The sequence below is a fragment of the Somniosus microcephalus genome, chromosome 13 (assembly GCF_052327205.1).
Source record: "Somniosus microcephalus isolate GS21.2 chromosome 13, FLI_Smic_1.0, whole genome shotgun sequence".
Classification (NCBI taxonomy): domain Eukaryota; kingdom Metazoa; phylum Chordata; class Chondrichthyes; order Squaliformes; family Somniosidae; genus Somniosus; species Somniosus microcephalus.
The window spans coordinates 163567312-163588579 of NC_140999.1; the positions used below are offsets into that span (position 1 = coordinate 163567312).

At 44.5% G+C, this 21268-nt stretch overlaps 1 long non-coding RNA gene across 1 annotated transcript; it reads left to right on the plus strand.

Moving 5' to 3' along the window:
* Positions 1-7377: 7377 nt before the first annotated feature.
* LOC147108741 (uncharacterized) lies at positions 7378-20978 on the plus strand. The gene is made up of 4 exons (XR_015080640.1): positions 7378-10480; positions 10631-10710; positions 12165-18324; positions 20231-20978. It is a non-coding gene; the product is annotated as an uncharacterized LOC147108741 (long non-coding RNA).
* The last annotated feature ends 290 nt before the right edge of the window (positions 20979-21268 follow it).

Genomic DNA, 21268 nt, shown 5'->3' on the forward strand with positions numbered 1-21268 from the left:
CTACTTATAGTTTTTCTTCAAAATCCAATCATAAAATTACCATTTAAAAGCAGAGTAAAATTTTAACTCAGTGGAAATAGAGGATTTTTTTGACAGTTCAGTCGTAGGTGATGATTTGGAGGAAATGAAGGATATGTATAAACTGTGGCTTTACAGTAATACACTTCAGATATTTCATCAAGCTGACACACTTAATAATCAAGCAATGACCTGTATTAAAACCCACAGATGGTATGCACACTGACCACAGATGGGAAACCATTGATGTAAGCCGAGGTGACACCTCAGCAGGCTGTATGACATCGTACACTTTATTGCCCTCCAACCTGTTTTTACCCAATCAGTGTCATAAATATTGAAAACTAGAAAGGCAAATGCTTTGAAAACAGTCACAACTGAATGTTTACATACGGGCTAATTCCACAATCCTGTGCTGAGTGGTGAGCAGCGCTTGAAGGGAACACAGGTCAGAGACAAGGCGATGACATTTTGGCCCTGATTCTCCAACCCACGGTCCCTGGCAGTGCTGCTGCCCACTGGGAGTGTGAGATGGTGGACTTCACCTTATAATGCTGCACGATATGGCTTCTTTTTGCGTAAAGCTGATGTAAGAGCATGCACATGGAGCCAACTATAATAAGGGCAGGTATTTCACCCAGTTCATTCTGGTGGTTGCTTAGAGCTCATAAACGCCTGGAGAATTTGCACTGTGGTGCCAAGGACCAAGTCCAGAGCTTTTCTGTTATCTAAGGCGCATAGTACATCAAGTCTGGTTTAGCAAACGATGGCTAACTATAAATTTCAATTTCAACTACAAGAGACAGAGTTCCAGTTGACAACAGCAATTGAGTTCTAGAGGCATGAGAAACTTCATGTAAATCTTTACCACTGGTATCTCATTCAGATTGATTTGACCTATATAGATTCTTGCGATCTATTAATAGCTCTTGGTAGATACATGAAGCTTTGGTTTAAAAGTCTCAAAATTTCTTTCCTCCTTTCCTGGAGGTGTTGACTTCTTCCTGGTGTATGATTCCATGGGAGGTTGGGTGGGGGGAGGGGGTTGCCGCTGGTAGTGGCCCAGTGTACCTTACCAGTGGCTATTATTCATGTGTCACCCTAGACAGTGAGTGTTGGCATGTTACAGTTAAGCTTAGTCCTGCTCTCACCCAATATCTACACATGCACACTTTTAGCTGGGGTTAGGGTTAGTGATCAAGATCAGGAACCCTGCACAATGTGTTTTCCCCCTTTCTAACCCAATAACATTGGCCCGGATATTCTGATCCCTACGGGTGGGTACGCGTTGTCTACCCACCCGTAGGGACATCGGAAATGCCGGTTTCAGGCATGCACAGCGCATGTGCTGAAAACTGGCATTTCCAATCTGTCAAAAATGGTCTTGACAGATCCTCCGGCTGCCCTGGAGAAGGGCCTCTGCGGGCGGATAGTTCCCCTTTTTGGAGACCCTCCGCCCGCAGAAAACCCTTACAATTCTTACGCCTGGGGATAGGAGTTGAAAAAAAGTTTTAAAAAAAATTTCACTGATTTATCATTTAAAAATACTTTTTTACAAAAAGGTAAGTTTATTTTTAGCCCTGTAAAATACTTTAATTGTTTTTTTCAGAAAATTATTCTTTTTTTAAAATACTTAATTTATTGTAATTTCAAGTCATTTTAAAAATGTGATGTTTTTAAAATTTATTTAAAGTTTTACTATGTTTTTTCATTGATCTCTATTCATATATTTAAAAGGTCTTCCTGTCAAATGTATGAAGGGAGATTTCCTTCTGTGATTGGCTCCCCATGGCCCACGTGATCCCAGGGACGCTGCGAACTACATGCGCCCCTGGGATACGTGGGCCCTGTGCACTTGGAGTTTGGAGAGGCCCAGGAGCGGAAGCATGTGTGTCCCGGGAGCTCTCAGGTAAGGGCGCAGATTTTTCCAGATCGCAGGCCTCCACCCGCGGGAGGCCTGCGATCGGAAAATATGGGCCATTGATGTCTCATGACATGTTTTTTTTTGTGGTCCTCCTTTAGTTACCTATTCATCAGTAGTGAAGGAGGATCGACAATATGCTTTCCTATCTCTACAAACGCAACTGAGTAATTAGCTGCTAGAAATTGCACAAAAGCATTCTAGATTGGTTCAGTTTCCATTTTTTCTCTTCTTCTCTTCATGTCTATGAGGAACCATCTAAGCTTTGTTCTGTCTTCTCCAAATAACCTTTCCAATTAGCCAAAATGCTAAAAGAAATAGTGTGTGTGATCCAACATTCTGCTATACCACGACAAAAGACATTGGAAGATGAACACATTATGCCAACAGATCCTCATCAGTTGTAATTTAACTGTAGTTACTTGACCATTACAAATCGTTCATCGAGATAAGAGTATTCTAAAACATATAAAAAGTCAGCAAACGCCTGGAAATCCCATAGCTTAAATCCTAGTTTCAATTTATCAGATTATCCATTGAAGAACTAATTACGCATTTTTTTCAAGCCTTATATAATTTCTACAACATAGAATAGTAATTAGTGGTGCACGCTTGTCAAAACAATGCCAGGGAATGCAGACAACACTTGCTTTTAAACACACTCCATTCACAGTTCAAATAAGCCTTTGTTTTGTGTGTTGTGTTATTTGCCTGATTTCAATAGTTACAAACAATTGGTGGGAGTATCGAATTTCTGGCTTTTTTCAACACGATTTGCAGTTCCTTGTCAAAGGAAATGGAAAATCAATAAAAAAAATTTTAAATGTTTTTATTCCATCAATTCTGTTACAGGCAAAAATGCATTTGCAGAAATTTCAAGCACTTCATTAGTTGACCATCAATCAACATTCTGTGAACTTCAATAACTTTATTTTGTAGATAAAATAAATGGCAAAAATATCAGCTCTACTCTTGTCAATTCCATTACCCAATGCAGCAATATTACCAAGACTGATCTTGAAGTAAGTCTGGAAATTACTGTCAGATGTTACTGTACAAATGCTTGACCCCTTGAAGGGGTGTGGGGTGTAGAGATTTGGGGGTTAACACTGGCCAAACACCCATGCTACCAGCTGCTTTCTGGCTGCCCTGGTGGCTCTGAGTGTGCATTAGTCCGAGGGGCCACCATCCCTGGGCTCGGCGACATTCAGGTCGGGATCCTTCGGTTCCACGGGCATCTCCTCGGCTAAGTCCATGTGGAGACTGCTCCTGCGGGTGAAATTTTGTCACCTTTTTGGGGATATACTGTAGGCACCCCCGTTGACTTTTCCAAGTACCTGAAGAGAGATTTCAGCACCCCTATGCTCCTCTCTACCACCTATCAGGTTGCCGCACGTGCATGGTTGTACTTTCCTGTGCTTCATTTTTAGTGACGCGGAATGGTATCATCAGCCATGTCTTCGGGGCGTAGGCCTTGTCCCTTAGGTTCCATCCGCCTCCTTGTCCTTCATTGTTGAATAATTCATAGATGGCGGAGTGACAAAAGACAAAGGTGTCATGACAGCTTCCCTGATGCTCAGAGTTTACATGCAGGAGCCTTTGCCAGGTAGACAATTTGAACATTTAGTGAGTGGAAGCCCGTTCTGTTGATAAATGTGACCTGTTCCTCAGGTGGAGCACCACGTGGGTACCAACGATTGTCCCCCCTGCACCCTGGGGAAGCCAGCAAGGTTGTGGAAGATGATGGCCCTGTTTTTCTGCTCTGCAATGGTCATGCCATAGTTGTTGGAATCGGATGCTCTGCAGAAGAGGGCATCTGTCACTTGTCGAATACAGGCAAATGTAGCTCACTTGCTGATGTTATAGAGATCTCCAGTGGATGACTGGAAGTAACCAAAGCCATAGACATTGAGGGCCATGGTCACCTTCATTTCAACTGATGAAGTCTTCACTGGAGTAGAGAGTGGCTTAAGAGCTTCCTGCAGCATTTCAGAGAGGTGGCTAATTCCTGCTCTGGTGAAGCACAGTTTGCACTCGCACAGATCCTCCAACAGCTGCTCCTATGACATGCCTTCTTTGTACACTCTTGGGTAGGGGGTAGCAGTGAGTTTGGTGCAGTCACCAACGATGGTGCCTCACATACTGTGCCTCCTGCCTCTCCTCCTCCTTATCCATGGTGATGCAGCATAGGGGAGTGCCCAGTGGAAACATGATTGCAATCCTTTGATCTTCTAAAAATGTTGAGAAGGGTGGGGTCCTAAAAGTATTGCCGTCAGACACTCGCAGGACTCTGGATGACAAAACAGGCAAAACTGGCAAAAGTGATCATCACAGTACCAGAAAAGCAGAGAAAGTATTCTGAGAGATCAATTCCAGACTGCATTGATGCAGCTCCACATTTTTAATGGTCATTTCATGGTCCTCCAGGCTGAGAATCATCAGAGCCATAAATCACATCCATGTGTGGTAAACATGGTCCTCCGACCGCAATGTGTACTTCCTCAACATAATTGACGAGTACTCCCGTTTCCCGTTTGCCATCCCTTGCTCAGACATGACCAGTACCACGGTCATTAAATGTCTGAATGACCTCTTCGCCTTGTTCGGTTTCCCTAGCTATATTCATAGCGACAGGGGCTCATCCTTTATGAGCGACGAACTCCGGCAGTACCTGCTCTCGAGAGGTATCGCTACAAGCAGTACCACCAGCTACAACCCCCGGGGGAATGGCCAGGTGGAAAGGGAGAATGCGACGGTCTGGAAGGCAGTCCTTTTAAACTTGAAATCTAAGGGCCTTCCGACCTCTCGCTGGCAGGAAGTCCTCCCTGCGGCGCTCCATTCCATTCGGTCACTGCTCTGTACAGCCACCAATGCTACCCCTCACGAGAGAATGTTCTCCTTCCCCAGGAAGTCCACATCGGGGATCTCGTTACCGACATGGCTGACTTCTCCAGGACCCGTCCTACTGCGGAAGCACGTGAGGTCCCATAAGACGGACCCCCTGGTCAAGAGGGTGAGCCTCCTCCATGCCAACCCTCAGTATGCTTACGTGGTGTACCCGGACGGGCGGGAGGACACAGTCTCCATACGAGACCTCGCACCTTCGGGTGCTCCCGAAACACCCCCCTCACCACCCACCACTACCCACGCCTACCCCCAGTACGCTTACGTAGCGTACCCGGACGGGCGGGAGGACACAGCCCCCACACGAGATCTCGCACCTTTGGGCGCCCCTGAAACACTACCATTGCCATCCACCACTACCCACAACCCAACCCCGCTAGACGGCATGCCGCAGCCCCAGGACCCGTCATTGACCACCCAACCACTCAATGAGATGCCAGACTCAACGTTGGATGCTGCACCATCACCGCCGCCACCACGACGATCAGGACGGCATACAAGGCCACCTGATAGACTTACTTACACGAACCTTTAGTACACTTCACCCCGCCGGACTCAATTTTAAACAAGGGGTGAATGTGGTAAACCACTGTTGTTGTTGTTGTTGTTGTTGTTACACACTGTTGTACCTATGCATGCCTCAACATGTCTCGGCTGGCTCCACCCACACAGGCCCAGGTATAAAGGTGATTGACCTGCAGCCCCCTGCCTTCTTGGAACCCAGTCAACCACGAGAGGCATGCTCTGTTCTTTGCTAATAAAAGCCTTTAGTTACTCTCTTAACTCTCAGTCTTTTATGAGTAATTGATAGCGCATCACCATGTCTGGTGACAAAAGTTTCCACCCACACCATTATTTATCAGTCTTAAGTGGTTGCAATGCGAAAACTAGTCTAAATGCAGGAAAATCACCATTGCGATTGAGTTGAATGGGAGCGGAGCTTTGATAACCAACTTTCCTATTTTCTGCAGGGGCATTGGGAGAGCAGTGCAAAATTCACAGGAAAATTTGGCACGGTGTGATTAATGACATAACTCACTCTCACCGTAATTTCCTTTGTCTTTTCACGTTGAACCCAAAGCCATAGACGCACCGTTATAATGGCGGGAGTCCACAGGTAAATCTGGACCAAGAAGATGCTATATAAATGCAAGTATTGTTATTAATTTATATCTAGTCATATTCTGTATGCCATAATGGGTGACAATTGTTCTAAGAATATACCAAACTGCAGCATGGGAACAGTATGTAATAATTTGTTTTATTAACAGTTCTGCCATTACAAGTATGCATATAAGAAAATTCTCTTCCCCGCCGCACCCCCCCCCCCCCACCCAAACAAACCTTCTGCACTCCAGCTATATAGTCTGCTAACACCACTAAGACAAACCGGGCATGAATTAATATTGTCCACTAGACAGCCAAGAATTGAGATTCCTCCCCTTCCCCATTAGACTACTTACAATAAAGATCAAAAGTTGTTAAGTACATCCATTGACACCAGACCACAATGAAAGAATGCCCTCACTAGAACATTAAATAAACACCCTAATTTTTATTACTATGCACCAAGCCATAGGCAGTGACTGCTATGGTGGAGAAACCTTTGGTGGAGCACTAATCATGCATATGTAAAGAATCATTTTGGCTTAGAAATTTGATGTTGTGGTGCCCATTTTACAGGCGTAAAATGGGTACCAATGCATTCAATATGGCGGACGACATGTGCATGCGCATTCTGAGCCCCAAGTGCAACGCCCACCATGTTGCTATAGGCATCAACAGAGGCAACCAGGGCCCACGCCTGAAACAGGCATTAGAGCCTTTATATATGCAAATATGGGGTCTTACACCTGTTTGCTGCTCCCTTTACCAAATTGGTTTGCCCTGAACATATCTGGCACCGGGTCAACTGTGTTCAGGAAAACCAGGTCCATGTGAGACCTAACCAGCTACATAGGACCGCCACAGGCCGCTACCAAAATGGTAAGTTTTAAAAAAGTGCTTACCTCACTGTGGAGGCAGGAGGTACAGGAGTGCTTCTCTCGGCTACATATCGCTTGCCACCCATCTCCCGATCGCTGCCTCGAACCCTCCCCTCCCAATCGCTGCCCCGAACCCTCCCCTCCCGATCGCTGCCTCGAACCCTCCCCTCCCGATCGCTGCCTCGAACCCTCCCCCCAAATCGCTGCCTCGAACCCTCCCCTCCCGATCGCTGCCCCGAACCCTCCCCTCCCGATCGCTGCCCCTCCCCTCCCCTCCCGATCGCTGCCCCTCCCCTCCCCTCCCGATCGCTGCCCCGAACCCTCCCCTCCCGATCGCTGCCTCGAACCCTCCCCTCCCGATCGTTGCCTCAATCCCTCACCCAGTTGCCTCCCTCTCTTTCCCAATTTCTCCGTTCCTCTTGCCAGACCTACCTAAGGGTCACTGCCAGCGACGCAGTGGCCACAAATTTAAATGGTCTTCATGGCAAGCTGCCTGGAGATGCCCAGCAGGCGTCTGCAACTCGCCAGTCTGATGTAAATGAACCCTGAGGCCCAATATCAGATAGGCCTCGGGCCTACTCATTCTGGCACAGGGATTGGTCCCTGAGCCCAGTTCGCACTGGAAGGCTGACATGAACCAATTTCTAGGTCATTGTCTTTCTGGCCATTATGGAAATGGAGAAGGCATCACACATTCAGGTAATGCATCATGCTATTTTACACTAAACTTACCCAAACTGATTCATTTATATCACTTTGAGAACGGAGCTAACTCTTAATGACTTGTGCTGTGTTTATTAAAGCAGCAAATGAATTACAGCATCCATTGAGAATGGAACCGTTAAATATGACTTGGATTCAGGAAAACCACATTCTTTTGACTCGTATAGCTGCAAATAATTACATTAGTAATTGAAATAGGTTGGTGCAAATAGGAGGTTTAAATTCAAACTCTGTCAACTTCAGTAAAGTTGCAGATTTTAAAGTGAATTAGCTTCAGCCAACAAACCACTTTAAATCTCCAGCATTAATGCCATCATCAATCTATTTTCATGGATTTGTGCTCAATGGTTAGTAATGTACTGTCTAAATTAATTAAAGGTAATGGTGCTATATGGTGATGCTCTTCATGTTGAAAAATATAATAAACAAAGCTGTCATATAGCTCCAGGAATAAAGCATTGGTTTCATATTCAAACCGAAAGCTCAAGCCCACCCTTGACTCTCAATTAAACTCTTATCTCAACAGTTCTCAGGCCATGGAATAGCACCCACACAGTACTGGAATGCTACAAAAGATATTAGCAGGAAAAGCAGTCAATATAGCGTGGAATGGATGGTTGCCTTAGGTCAAAGAGGTGGTTTTTAAGGAGAGTCTTAAAGGAGGAGAGGGAGGTGGAGAGGCAGAGAGGTTTATGGAGGGAATTCTGAACATAGGGTTGAGACAGCTGAAGGCACGGCCGCCAAAGATGGGGCAAAGGGAGTGGGAGATGCACAGAAATGTTCGCAAGTGTTACTCTGTGGCAGAGCCACCAAGGGACTCTTATATTGATGTACATAATTATCTGCAACAGAATGAATCTGTACCTGTATTCATTTTACTGCATGTAAATAGCGCGGTCTCTGTAGGATTGAGACCGAACACGATGACGTCACCACGTGGGTCACGTCACGTGACGTTCCCAACGGCGGGAAACGTGATGACATCATGACGTCAGACTGAGGAGCGTTTTCCCTCAGTCCTCGTGGAGCCAACATTGAGCATAGACCTGTTAATTAGTTCTCCTGCGTTTTGATTGCCACTTCTGCAAAACAGTATTAAACTTCGTTTGGTTGACAGACTGACTCGATCTCAGTCCTTTGGTTAGGAATCCAGCAATTCCTACAACTCCATAATTGGAGGAATGCAGGATTCTCATAGGGTTGTAGGACTCGAGGTTACAGAGATAGGTTGGGGTGACACCATGAAAGGACTTCAACATGAGAATGAGAATTTTAAAGTTGAGGCTTTGTAGGACCGGGATGCAATTTAGGTCAGCGAGCAGGATGGTGTGGGATAGGATACAGACTGCAGAGTTTTGGATGAGTTGAAGTATATGGAATGTGGAGGATGGTAGGTCAGCCGGGAGAGCGATGGACTAGTCGAATTTGGGGGTGACAAAGGTATAGATAAGGCAGGGGCGGAGATGGGCGATGTTACAAGGTGGAAGTTGGCAGTTTCTGTGATTGAGAGGATATGGGGTCGGAAGCTTAGCTTGGTAAGGAATTGTACCTGCTGGCAGCAGATATTGGAAAATTATACATCCCTGGACATTAATGGTTGGAAAATCACAGGCTGGGGATGTGTAATTTTCCAATTTATATCCGTGAAGGATCTCCCCTTCGGATTTGTTTGCTAACATCACCAATAGCAATTTCTAAAATTAATTCATGAAAACACCTAAATTAGTTCAATAAATCTTAGAAGATATATGAAACCTATATTTTGAATAATAAAGTGAGATTCCAAATTTTACTCTTGTAAGCCAGCAATTACAGAAATTCAAGGATATGGTGCCCTTTTTATGCCCTGGTTCATGTTGCTAACAAAAGGATAATACTGTATTTTTATATTAATTTGTTTTTTTACTTTTTGACAGCAAAGATAACAAGCCCATTTACAGCACATGTTCTTATATATACATAAGCCCATATTGCTACATTAATTGCTTCAGCAAATAGGGTATTTTAAATCAAATCAATTGAAAAGAAAATAGATGCAACAATTATAGCATGGAATCCGTCTGAGGGATGAGAAGAATTTCTGAAAGGGATAAAGCTTTGACATATTTCTGACAAAGAGAAAAGTGGTGCCAACATCATTCCAACATCTGTAACATTTATTAGCATTGAAAGAGACCAACGTACATCAGTATAATATAGTGTAATATATTTAGTATTCCATACTATCACAATTTCCTGCATGCATTGATTCAGTAAGTGCCAGTACAAATTAACTTCCATATACCTGGGGATATATTTTAGTAACTTAGATCAAATAAATGATCAAATGAAGGGTTTAATTCAAAATAAACCCTTCTGAATACTGGTAAGTGGAGAGTTTGTGAGAGGTCCTAATATAGTAAATAGTGCTGGTTTGAGCACATCATAGTTGAGGCTGAATAAGTAAATCTCTATGATTTGTATAGGGTTTGATGGTATGTATTGTCAATTTTATGAGTTAAGCCCTTCTATGCTCCCTGAATATGGAAATTAATTAACATGCACAGGGTCTGCAGCATGATAGGTTGAGAGGTGAAAAATTAGGCAAAGCAGCAGCTTTTAAAAGGCTGCTTACCATTAAAGGAGAGGGCAGGGTTGTTAATTAACCTGAAGAAGTGTCATGCATGTGTCGAAGTGTGCTAAGTTTGTTTGGAAAATGTGTTTCAATGAGGACAGTGGGGAAGACCATCACCTTTTCAGATGACTCATTGGAGGTCCTGTTGGAGGAAGTACAGAAAATGAGGGTTAACATTCCTGGAGCTGAAGGCAACACTCTTTTTAAATCACAGGTCCGAGCTGTACGGGTAGAAGATGCAGAGTGAGTGAAAACAGTCCCATCAAGTCCCTGAGATCTGGAAGGAAGAAATTCAGTGACAGCAGAATTGACAAGGTAACTGTACCCACTTTTGTAAATATTCTTCTTTTTGCCACAGTACATATGGAACAAATCAAAATGTTCAGCTCTTGCATCTTCTATGAAATAGCATGCAAAAAAGCACACTTTTGTCATTTTTCTCCTCTTTCATTTTTGAAATTCTAGTGTGGCTCACAAAATATTTCACATAGAAAGCCTGGACTGGGAAGAAGAAAGAGAAATCATAGAATTTTACCGCACAGAAGGTAGCTGTTCAGTTGATTGTGCTTGTGCTAGCTCTTTTAAAGATTGATTCACTTAGTCTCATCCCCCTGCCCTTTGCTCATAATCTTTTAATTTTTTCTATTCAAGCATTTATCCATTTCCTTTTTAAAAAGCTATAATGGGCATTGCGTCCCCCACTGTTTCTGGTAGGGCATTCCATGTCCCAAAAACCCTCTGCATTTAAAATAAAATTCCCCTAACCTCTCCCATCGCTCTTTCGGTAATGATCTTAAAGTTATCAACATCGTATTTTCCTATGCCTATGGGTGTGTTCGAGCTGTGTACACACCCGTAGGGACATTGGAAATGCCAGTTTCAGGCATGCGAAGTGCATGTGCTGAAAACCGGCATTTCCGATCTGTCAAGAATACTCTTGACAGGTCGGACACCTGCCCTGGAGAAGGGCCTCTGCAGGTGGAGAGTTCCGCTTTCTGCACAACCTCCGCCCGCTGAAAACCCTTAGAAATCTTACGCCTTATGCCTGCTTTTACCAACATAAGAGTTGAAAAAAGTTTTTAAAAAATTTCACTCATTTATAATTTAAAAATACTTTTAAAAAGGGTAAGTTTATTTTTAGCCCTGTTAAAAACTTTAATTATTTTTTTCAAAAAATTAAATTTTTGTTTAAAATATTTAATTTAATGTAATTTTAACGCATTTTAAAAACGTGATGGTTTTTTTAAAAATGTATTTAATATTTTAGTGTCTTTTTGGGGTGATCTCCATTCATACTTTTGACGGGTCTATCTGTCAAAATTATGAAGGGAGATTCCCTTCTCCTATTGGCTGGTCTGGCCCACGTGATCCCAGGGATGCTTGCGAACTGCCTGCGCCCCTGGGATATGTGGGCCCTGAGCATTTCGACTGTGGAGAGGCCCAGAAGCAGAAGTGTCCGGACCTCGGGAGCCTTCAGGTAAGAGCGTAGATTTTTTCCGATAGGAGGCATCCGCACGCAGGAAGCCTCCTATCGGAAATTACGGGCCAATGTTTCCTGATTTATCTTATCAAAACCCATCATCATTTTGAACAACTCAGAATGGCTCCTGGCAGCACAAACAGTGTACAAGCTACTTTGCAATGGACTGGGAACACGGATAATGTTTGTGCTGCTCATGCACTTTTTAAATTTGTGTGCTGCTTTAGACAAAGGACCAGCCATGTTGAAGCAGCTGTTAATAAGAGATGGGCCTGACCCTTTTTGGCTATTAATCTGTGGAGAGTATTAGCGAGGGTGACTTTGGAGGTGTGATGCCACCACCCAGCAAGTATCTCCATTAATTATTATCCTTCGCACATTGACTCGCTTATTAATCATCACAGCAGCAGCTGACTTTGCTCAGCAGATGCATAATGCACAAAATGTCTTATGATCTTACTGCTTTTTGAAGGTATTATAATAAGATGTATTGTAATTTTTCCTTTTCTCTTCCTTTAGGTTTTTTTCAATGTGACATAGGTGGAGTGAGAGGCTCCATGGATCCTGAGACATCACAGCAGTTTACATCAAGCATTCCACCTACCCCAATCACAGTACCTAGCACCCTGGAGAATTTAGGTAATGAATTTGAGAAAGGAAAACTGAGCGATTCACGACAAGTGGAGATGGCAGGAGAGGACAGCAAAAAGCAGTCCAGGCTGAGTCCAAGTCATATATCTTGAGCAAAGGATTGGCACCCTACTGGTACTGTCTTCAGATGGCAGTTAATGACAAGAGTAGAAGACCTTTAGGACATCCTTTGAGTCCACCATGAACAGCCTGCAGCAGCTGGAGGTAATTGTGCAGCAGAATACCTCTGACCTCACTGAGTTATTCATGAGGGACTTACTGAAATGCAGGGCACCATGGAACATGTGACCTCTTCATGGCCATCTGCAGGGAAGCTCCAAACCAGTGAGGGAATCAATACAGAACAATATTCTCTCACAGGCACCATGACTGACACCACACCATTGAGAAACCCACTTATAGGAGCTTGTTTCTGCCAGATTTGACAGACTCAGGCCGCGATTTTTTCATTGGAGGCGGGTTGGGTGCAGGTCAGGTAGTTCCTGGCTTCCAGTCTCGCCCCCCAACTGCATCTGGCCCACAGACGTGATTTTATGTTGATTGACCTTGTTAAGCCCGCCCTGCGGGCTTGCCAGCCAATTAAGAAAAAGCTGGTCAGATGACATCATTTGATAACGCATCAACTGCTGGTTTTCTTAAGGGACCACGCACAATTTTTTTTTTTGACAGCTGATTTTTCAGTGTTTGACAGCATTGAGGTGCTGCAAACACAGACAATCACTGTACAAAGGCAAGCTCTTGCACCCAGGCTCTCCAATGACTCCCTCCATAGGCTGGAATAGATGGCAGCTGCAGGTGAGGTTACAGAAGCGATCTGTCACTGGTGAGAGAGGTTCTCCCAATAAGGTGGCACTGTACATGGATTTCAAAACTTGTTACCTAAAGAAATGTCCCAACATTTTCATACCTCTGAGGCTCACCAGTGCACCATTGGATCCATCACATCACTTCTGCAGCTGTCATCAATCCAGAAACATTACAGCAGACTCACAACACACCACACTTACCAGGCATGGTGCCTGGATGTCAGGAAACCCAAGGCAGAAGCAGCAAAATTAAAAAATAGCCTGTCAGCTAGTATTAACTACCTGTTATCAGGCAGGTAATTGGCTTTAATTCTCTTCCCGCCACTAGGGGCGCGATCTTGCCAGCTCTGGGGAGGCGGGTATGGAGGCGGGACTGCTGGGAAAATGGCAAAATTTTGGGGTGGGTGCCCAACCCGCCTCCGTGCCATCTTGCCAGGAGGTGGGTAGTCGACCTGCGCCGAGTCCTGTCTCCTTGGAGGCGGGAAGGGGATTACAGTTACTTAACTGCCTGTTAACAGGTAGTTAACAGGCAGATAAGAGGATTATCCCCATTTTGCCCACACAAGTGCAGGCTTCCCGAAAGCTCCGAACCCCGCCAGGGTCACCGAGGTGAGTAGTGGGTCTGCGGGGGTCGGAGGGGTGCAAAAGTGCACTGTGAAGGTAAGTGATGGGTACAAGTGTGGAGAGGTGTGTATGTGAGGTAAGTGGAAAGTGTTAGAAAAAGTTTGCTTACCTTTGTTTCTTCCTGCAGGCTTCAAGAGTTGGGTGTGCGGAGAGCCTCGCACCTCCGCAGCAGAGATGACAGATGGCCGTTGCATTCTCCAATGCAACAACCATCTAATTTCTGCAATGAAAGAGGTTTGATGAGCTCTTGAATTCAAAAACTCATCAAACTGCAGAGAATGTCAGTGTTTGATAGCTTCACAGAGCTGTCAAATGATGACAATTCATCTGTCAAAAATTTTTGACAGATGAAACGTCATACGCTGACGTTCTCTGTAGTCGGCTTTCCCTTAATTGGCCAAACAAGGTCAATCAAGGGAAAATAGTGTGGGTTGGCCAGAAGTTGATGGAGGCGGGACTGAAACCAACAAGTGGGAGTCCCATCTCCAAAAGCTCCCCATTGGCAAAATCCAGTCCTTGGTGTCGGGTCCATTCGCAAATCGGGGACCTGACACTTGGGAAAATTGTTTGGAGGTGGGTTAACGGCGGGATTGCAAACCGCCGTCAAGCAAAACGATTTTAACCTCTCTCCAACTGCCCCCATGAGCATAACATCCACTGAAAATGTTCTAAATATGACCCCACCATAAAGAATTACCTCTTCCCAACCAACTGTGAAATGAAAACACCTTGGCTGCTTGACTGCTACTTAATTCTTTCACTCTGTTCGCAGCTGAGTCTTGGCACTTGCTCTGGCCTCCTTTGATATCCCAAATGTAGCTCACTCGATGCTTCCTTTCCTTCCCAATATAACCTCAATTTGGGGCCTGATATTTCCACTTCTTATCTGTGCCAGCTCAGGAAAGGCACATTGCAGTTACTTTCAATCCCTTCCCACTGAGACAGTTCTCACCAATACCCCAGAAAGCACTTTTCACTCTTAATGCACCACACCGCGCCCCCCCCGCCCCCAGTCAATCTTCATCTCTGAACAGCACCCCCCACCAACTGAGACATTTTTACCCCATCACCTGGCATCCCTCAGTTAAACTACTTTGTCCCCTGGCATTTCCCCTCAGGGTAAACTTCCTCCCAACTCCACTCCTTGCTGAGACAGTTTGCCACCTATCATAGAATCATAAAATGATACAGCACAGAAGGAGGCCATTCGGCCATCATGCCTGTGCCGGTGCTTTGGTAGAGCTATCCAATTAGTTCCACTCCCCTGCTCTTTCTCCATAGCCCTGTAATTTTTTTCCCTTCAAGCATTTATCCAATTCTCTTATTGAAAGTTACTATTGAATCTGCTTCCTCTACCCTCTCAGTCAGTGTATTCCAGATCACAACAAATTGTTGTGTTACCAATCACCTTAAATCCGTGTTCTCTGGTTACTGACTCTTCTGCCACCGGAAATAATTTCTCCTTATTTATTCTATCAAAACTGTTCATGATTTTGAACACCTCTATCACATCTCCTCTGAACCTTCTCTGCTCTAAGGAGAACAACCCCAGCTTCTCCAGTCTCTCCACATAACTGAAATCCCTCATCCCTGGTGCCATTCTAGTAAAAATCTCCTGCACCCTCTCTCAGGCCTTGACATTCTTCCTTAAGTGTGGCGTTCAGAATTGAACACAGTACTCCAGCTGCGGCCTAACCAGAGTTTTATAAAGGTTTAGCATAACTTCTTTGGTTTTGTACTCTATTCCTCTATTAATAAAGCCAATATGTTTGTGTGCGTACTTTTCTTTTCCTCTCCCCTACTCTTCCCCTCTCCCTTTGCATCCTCTCCCTACCCTCCTCTCTCCACACTCTCCTCCCGCCACCTCTTCCTTTTCCCAAGCACCACCTTTCTTCCACCTTCCTCTCTCTCCATTTCCCCGCACCGCCCCTCCCCCCCCCCCCCCCACTTCCTCATTGCAGTGTAGGAGGTCAGAATTTGACATGCAAGTCAGTTATAGTAGAGTTACACCCATTCTAAATTCTAGAAGAATTGGCTGTTGGCAGAAGTTATGCAGGCCCCCAAGTGGTGCATCTATGCAAAAACATAATAATAAAAAGAAATAATGGCCCAGAAATTTGGGTCCCAACGCGTGAGTACGCATGGGGTACTCACGCGTAGGCCCAACGAAAGTGCTGGTCTCGTGCATGCACTGCGTATGCGCAGGAAACCGGCACTTCCGTTCCCCTGAAAGAAGGGGTTCAGAAGTCGAACACGTGCGCCGGAGAGGCAGCACGTGCGCATTGAACTTACTTTTTTTGCAGGTTTTTCCGGGAGGGTAAGTCTCCAGCAGTTACACTTTTAAAAAACAGTCGCAAGGCCTGCTTTTAACAAGGTAAGTGGTGAATTAATTAAAATTAAAACATTTTTTCCATAGGTTTATTATTTTTAAATACTTTAAAGAAAGGTAAGTTTATTTTTAGCCCCGTTAGAAAATGTAATTAATTTTTTCAAAAATTTAAATTATTGTTTAAAATAGTTATTTCATGTAATTTATAGTTTATTTAAAAAATGTGATTTAAAAAAAAAGTTATTTGAGGTTTTAGTGATGTGTTGGGGCTTATAGTATTTATAGTTTTGACAGGTCTTCCTGTCAAACTTATGAATGAAGCATTCCCTGCTACCATTGGCTCTCCATGGCCCACGTGATCCCAGGGGATGCATCGAACTAACTGCGCCCCTGGGATACGCAAGCACTGTGCGCCGGCAGTTAGAGGAGGCTCAGGATCGGAATCCCACGCGGGCCCACAGCACAACGGCCGGCGCGTTAGGTAAGTGCAGGTCGGGGGCTTGCACCCGCAGGAAGCCCCCGACCCAAATTTCTGGGCCAATATAATGTCTTCCATGACCGTAGAAATGCCCAAAGTGCTTCCCAGCCAATTAAGTACTTATTTTGGTGTAGTCACTGCTATAATGTAGGGAAATGTGGCAGCCAATTTATGCTCAGTAAGGTCCCACAAACAGCAATGAGATAAATGACCAGATCATTTGTTTTAGTGATGTTGGTTGGCCAGGACACCGGAAGATCTCTTCTACTCTTTTTGGAGTAATGCCATGTGATCTATTATGTACACCTGAGAGGACAGATGGGGCTTTGGTTTAACGTCTCAACCAAAGGATGGTGTTAGCCGATGGATTAATATTATCAGAGACTCCACTCCCACTGTCAGAATCCACTTTCACCCTTATGTATTATGTCTCACTCAGTGAAAAACCCTCATTGACGCTGTCTACATCCCCTCCTGGGTGAATTTCTTGGGGTTGTTGAATGAGAAAAAGGGTGAATGATAGCGTAGATGTGGGTGTGGCAAGTTGGGCAGAAGTGAAGGACCATTTGCCACTGTTTTTCCTCATTTGTTTTAGGTTATCTAGGTGAAAAGAACATTGAAGAGGAAGTTTAATGTTATGCAGTCGCTGAAGCACTTCCTATGTAGCTTTTGAAGGTGCTCGATCGTGCTACTTCCTCGTGCGTTTGCCCTCCCAAACCATTACATATGCAAACCGCAGATGGTCCGCACAAGTCTCCACCTGGCTGCACTATACCTCCATCCCCAACAAGTTCAGTCGCATGGTTTCTCAGGATATCCAAAGCTTCTTTCTCATGGGGGGGTCATTGTGAGGGAATCCACAACCTCTGGCCTGCAATTCCCAGTAGTAAGTAGCAGCACGGTGGCATAGTGGTTAGCACTGTTGCCTCACAGCGCCAGGGACCCGGGTTCGAATTCGGCCTCGGGTGACTGTGTGGCGTTTGCACATTCTCCCCGTGTTTGCATAGGTTTCCTCCGGGTGCTCCGGTTTCCTCCCACAGTCCAAAGATGTGCGGGTTAGGTTGATTGGCTATGATAAATTGACCCTCAGTGTTAGGGGGATTAAATACGTGGGGTTACGGGGATAGGGTGGGATATGTGTTGGTGTAGGGGTTACGGGGATCGGGTGGGATATGTGTCGGTGCAGGCTCGATGGGCCGAAATGGCCTCTATCTGCACTGTGGGGTTTCTGTGATTCTGTGATAATGTGCTATCTTCTCCCATGAGAGAGAACAGAAGGAGACATGAGGATGGCATTGCAGTTGTCAGAGTCTTTTGTTAGAACAGTTTGACACATAGGGATAGATTTTAACTATAACAGCTGACCGGCAGAGGCTTGGTTCATTTTGAGACCTGAGCCTCATTACCACTCTGCCTGGCTCCATCTACCCCATAAGATTATTTGAAGGACAAAAATTAAGGAAGTACAGGTGTGATTAGTTAGATTGGTTTCCTCATGTATGGCACACTATGAGGGAAGTGGCACTTGTATGTAGCAGGTGACACAGGATGGGAAATGGGATCAGAGATTCAAAGTACTGTCCTAGTGCACCTCGGGTGTGATGAATGAAAGAGTGCCACACATACAAAATCTGCAAGGAAGGGTCAAGGAGAGCAGATAGCTTCACTTCACTTAGTCGTTCTGGTGAGGTTGTTAATTTTTTCCTTGTACTGCGAAGGAGTTCTGGGGATTGAAGAGGCAGCACTCACCGCCTTGCCACCTGTCCGGCTGTCATCCTTCTTGCCCAAGTTGTAAGTATCTTGGTATATTTTTCTATATTAAAAGCACTATATAAATGCATGTTGTTGCTGCTGCTTACTTCCTCCAACACTGACGGAGACAGCAGGCTGTCAATGAGACTTTTAATTTGGGAGCTGGGAAATTCTATACCCCCACTGTTAATAACTTTTTTATAAGCCACAAACTCAACTGCAGCGTAACAACTCCCTTAGAATAGTTTCTAAGATTATTACTGAATGATTTATTATGTTTTATGCAGAGTTTTCATACCATTGCCTTGTAATGAGGAAGTAAAAGGAAATATAAAATTAGGCTAAAGACAAGAGATGCACTGTTGCTAGTTTGTATTCACTTTTCTTAAACATGTTTTGACTCTTCATGTGTGAGCTTAACCTCTAAATTTACAGCATGTTTTACAAAAAGGATTTTCTGCAGTTGAATAGGAATGAATGGTTTAAATAAAAGTCTAATTAGGAGAAACAATCAATGCTCTTATAGAAGTAAAGTGCTTGATGACTGGAGGCCCTAGTCAGTTTCATTGATCGTGGCACACATTGCACTGCTCTACATGGGCTGAACAATTGAAGATTATCACTTAAACTTTCAATATAACTGGGCAGTAATTTCAGATCCATTAAGAGTGTGCTTACACTACAACCTTAGTGTTGGGTGCAAAGCAGATTCCAATTTTCACTGGTACTAAACTTGTAGTTTAAATCTGGAGTCAGCGTTCGACCTGTAGAATAAGATGGGTTGAGGGGGTAGTCACACTGCATGGAATGTAAATGCAGTGCATGTGACACTCTGTATACAAGGTGACCAAGGGATCTCTTGGACCATTGGACACATTTTTAACCTACCCAGAATCAGTTAGATATTTTAGACAATGCAGACACTGTCGTTGCATTGTCCAAACATTTAACATTTAACTGCTGTAAGCATGCATGCAGAGAGCTCGCTCTTGACCAGCAGAGTTGTAGTTTCAGCCAGTCAGTATAAACAGGTTACTGCCTGGCTGAAACCCAAACTTGAAGTGCACCTTTAACTGCATGCTAAATGAATTGTATATTAGAATTTTTTCACGAGAAACAGTTTCACTATGTTCAAGTTCCACTATATTGGCACTGTTGCCAAAGGGCAGCATGTATGTGAGGAAGAGGAGGGGGGTCAATGATGGATCCTTGGCAGACTCTGGGGGTAATGATCCGGGTGTGGGGAGATAAACCAAAGACTGGGACTAAGGCTGTGCTACTAATGATGGGGCAAAGGGAAGAAAACTACACATTCATGGCCATTCATAAGAGGATTTAAGACTTCAGGAATTTGTGGGAATAAGGTGGGGCAAAGCAATTGATAGATTTAAAAATGAGGACCAAAGATTTTGAAATTAATATATTGCAGGACAGGGAGCCTGTTTAGGTCTGTGCTGGATAAGCAGGACTTCATGTGTGATAGGATATGTGTGGCAGAGTTTTGAACAAATTGGAGTTTATGGAGGGAGGAGCATGAGAGTCCAGGAAGGAGAAAATTAGCCAGTTCTAAAGGTGATAAAAGCATGCGTATGTTTCAGTGGCGAAGGGGTCGAGGTGGGACGGGGCAGACAGTATTACAGAGGTGGAAGTAATCGGTCTTGATAATGGATAGGATGTGGGGTTTAAAGCAGAGTTCAGGGCCGAAGCTTGATAAAGTGAAGGTCAGCTAGTAAGTTAATGATGGCAAATATGTGTGGAAGGAACAGACCTTTTTGTGTTGGGGTCTATAATGTTCGTTTCAAAAATGTTATAAATGACTGTCTGTTAATCCAAGTGGCATTACCTGAGAGCTGAAAACTGTGAATTGCCTGTGAAATGCTTTGGGATGTCCTGAGGTCCTGCAAGACACTATATAAATGCAAGTTCTTTCTTTCTTAACACCAAGAAAACAGAAGAAATCATTGTGGACTTCAGGAAGTCTAAAGGCGGAAGTCACACCCCCATCCACATCAATGGGGCTGTGGTGGAAAGGGTGGACAGCTTTAAGTTCCTCGGAGTCCACATCACGGAAGACCTCTCCTGGTCCCTCAACACCTCCTCTCTGGTGAAGAAGGCCCAGCAGCGCCTATATTTCCTAAGGAGGCTGAAGGGATGTAATCTGTCACCCCTGATCCTCTCTAACTTTTACCGCTGCACTATAGAGAGCATCCTGACAAACTGTATCACAGTATGGTATGGCAGCTGTAGCTACTATGACCGGAAAGCCCTGCAGCGGGTAGTCAAAACTGCCCAACGCATTACCGGCACCCGGCTACCGACCATAGAGCACATATACCATAAACGCTGTCTACGGAGGTCACGGTCCATCATCAAAGACCCTACCCACCCCAGCCACAGTCTGTTCGCCCTCCTGCCATCTGGGAGACGCTACAGATGCATTCGCACCCGTACGACCAGATTTAAGAACAGCTTCTTTCCCAGGGCTGTCATCCTACTGAACTCCACAAATAAACTCTAAAGCCTGCACATCTGCCAATGCACTTTATTATGGTTATATTTATGTTAATATACTACAAGCCAAATGTATGTTGAATGTTTAAATGTCTTAATCCAAATGTACACTCTCGGGAGCCGCAAGCCTACATTTCGTTGTACTGCACTTGTGCACTAACAATGACAATAAAGCTGATTTGATTTGATTTGATTTGATTCTTTCTTCTAGCTGCAAGGAGAATCAGAGGGCAGAATACTTCGAACCTTCCCTGAAGATGAGTGACTCAGTATAACTCCTTCTCTCCCATTTGCAAATCATAGAATCATAGAAATTTATGGTAGAGAAGGAGGCCATTCAGCCCATCATGTCTGTGCTGGACGAAAAAGAGCTCTCCAGCTTAATTCCACTTTCCAGCTCTTGGTCCATAGCCTTGTAGGTTACGGCACTTCAAGTGCATATCCACGTACTTTTTAAATGCGATGAGGGTTT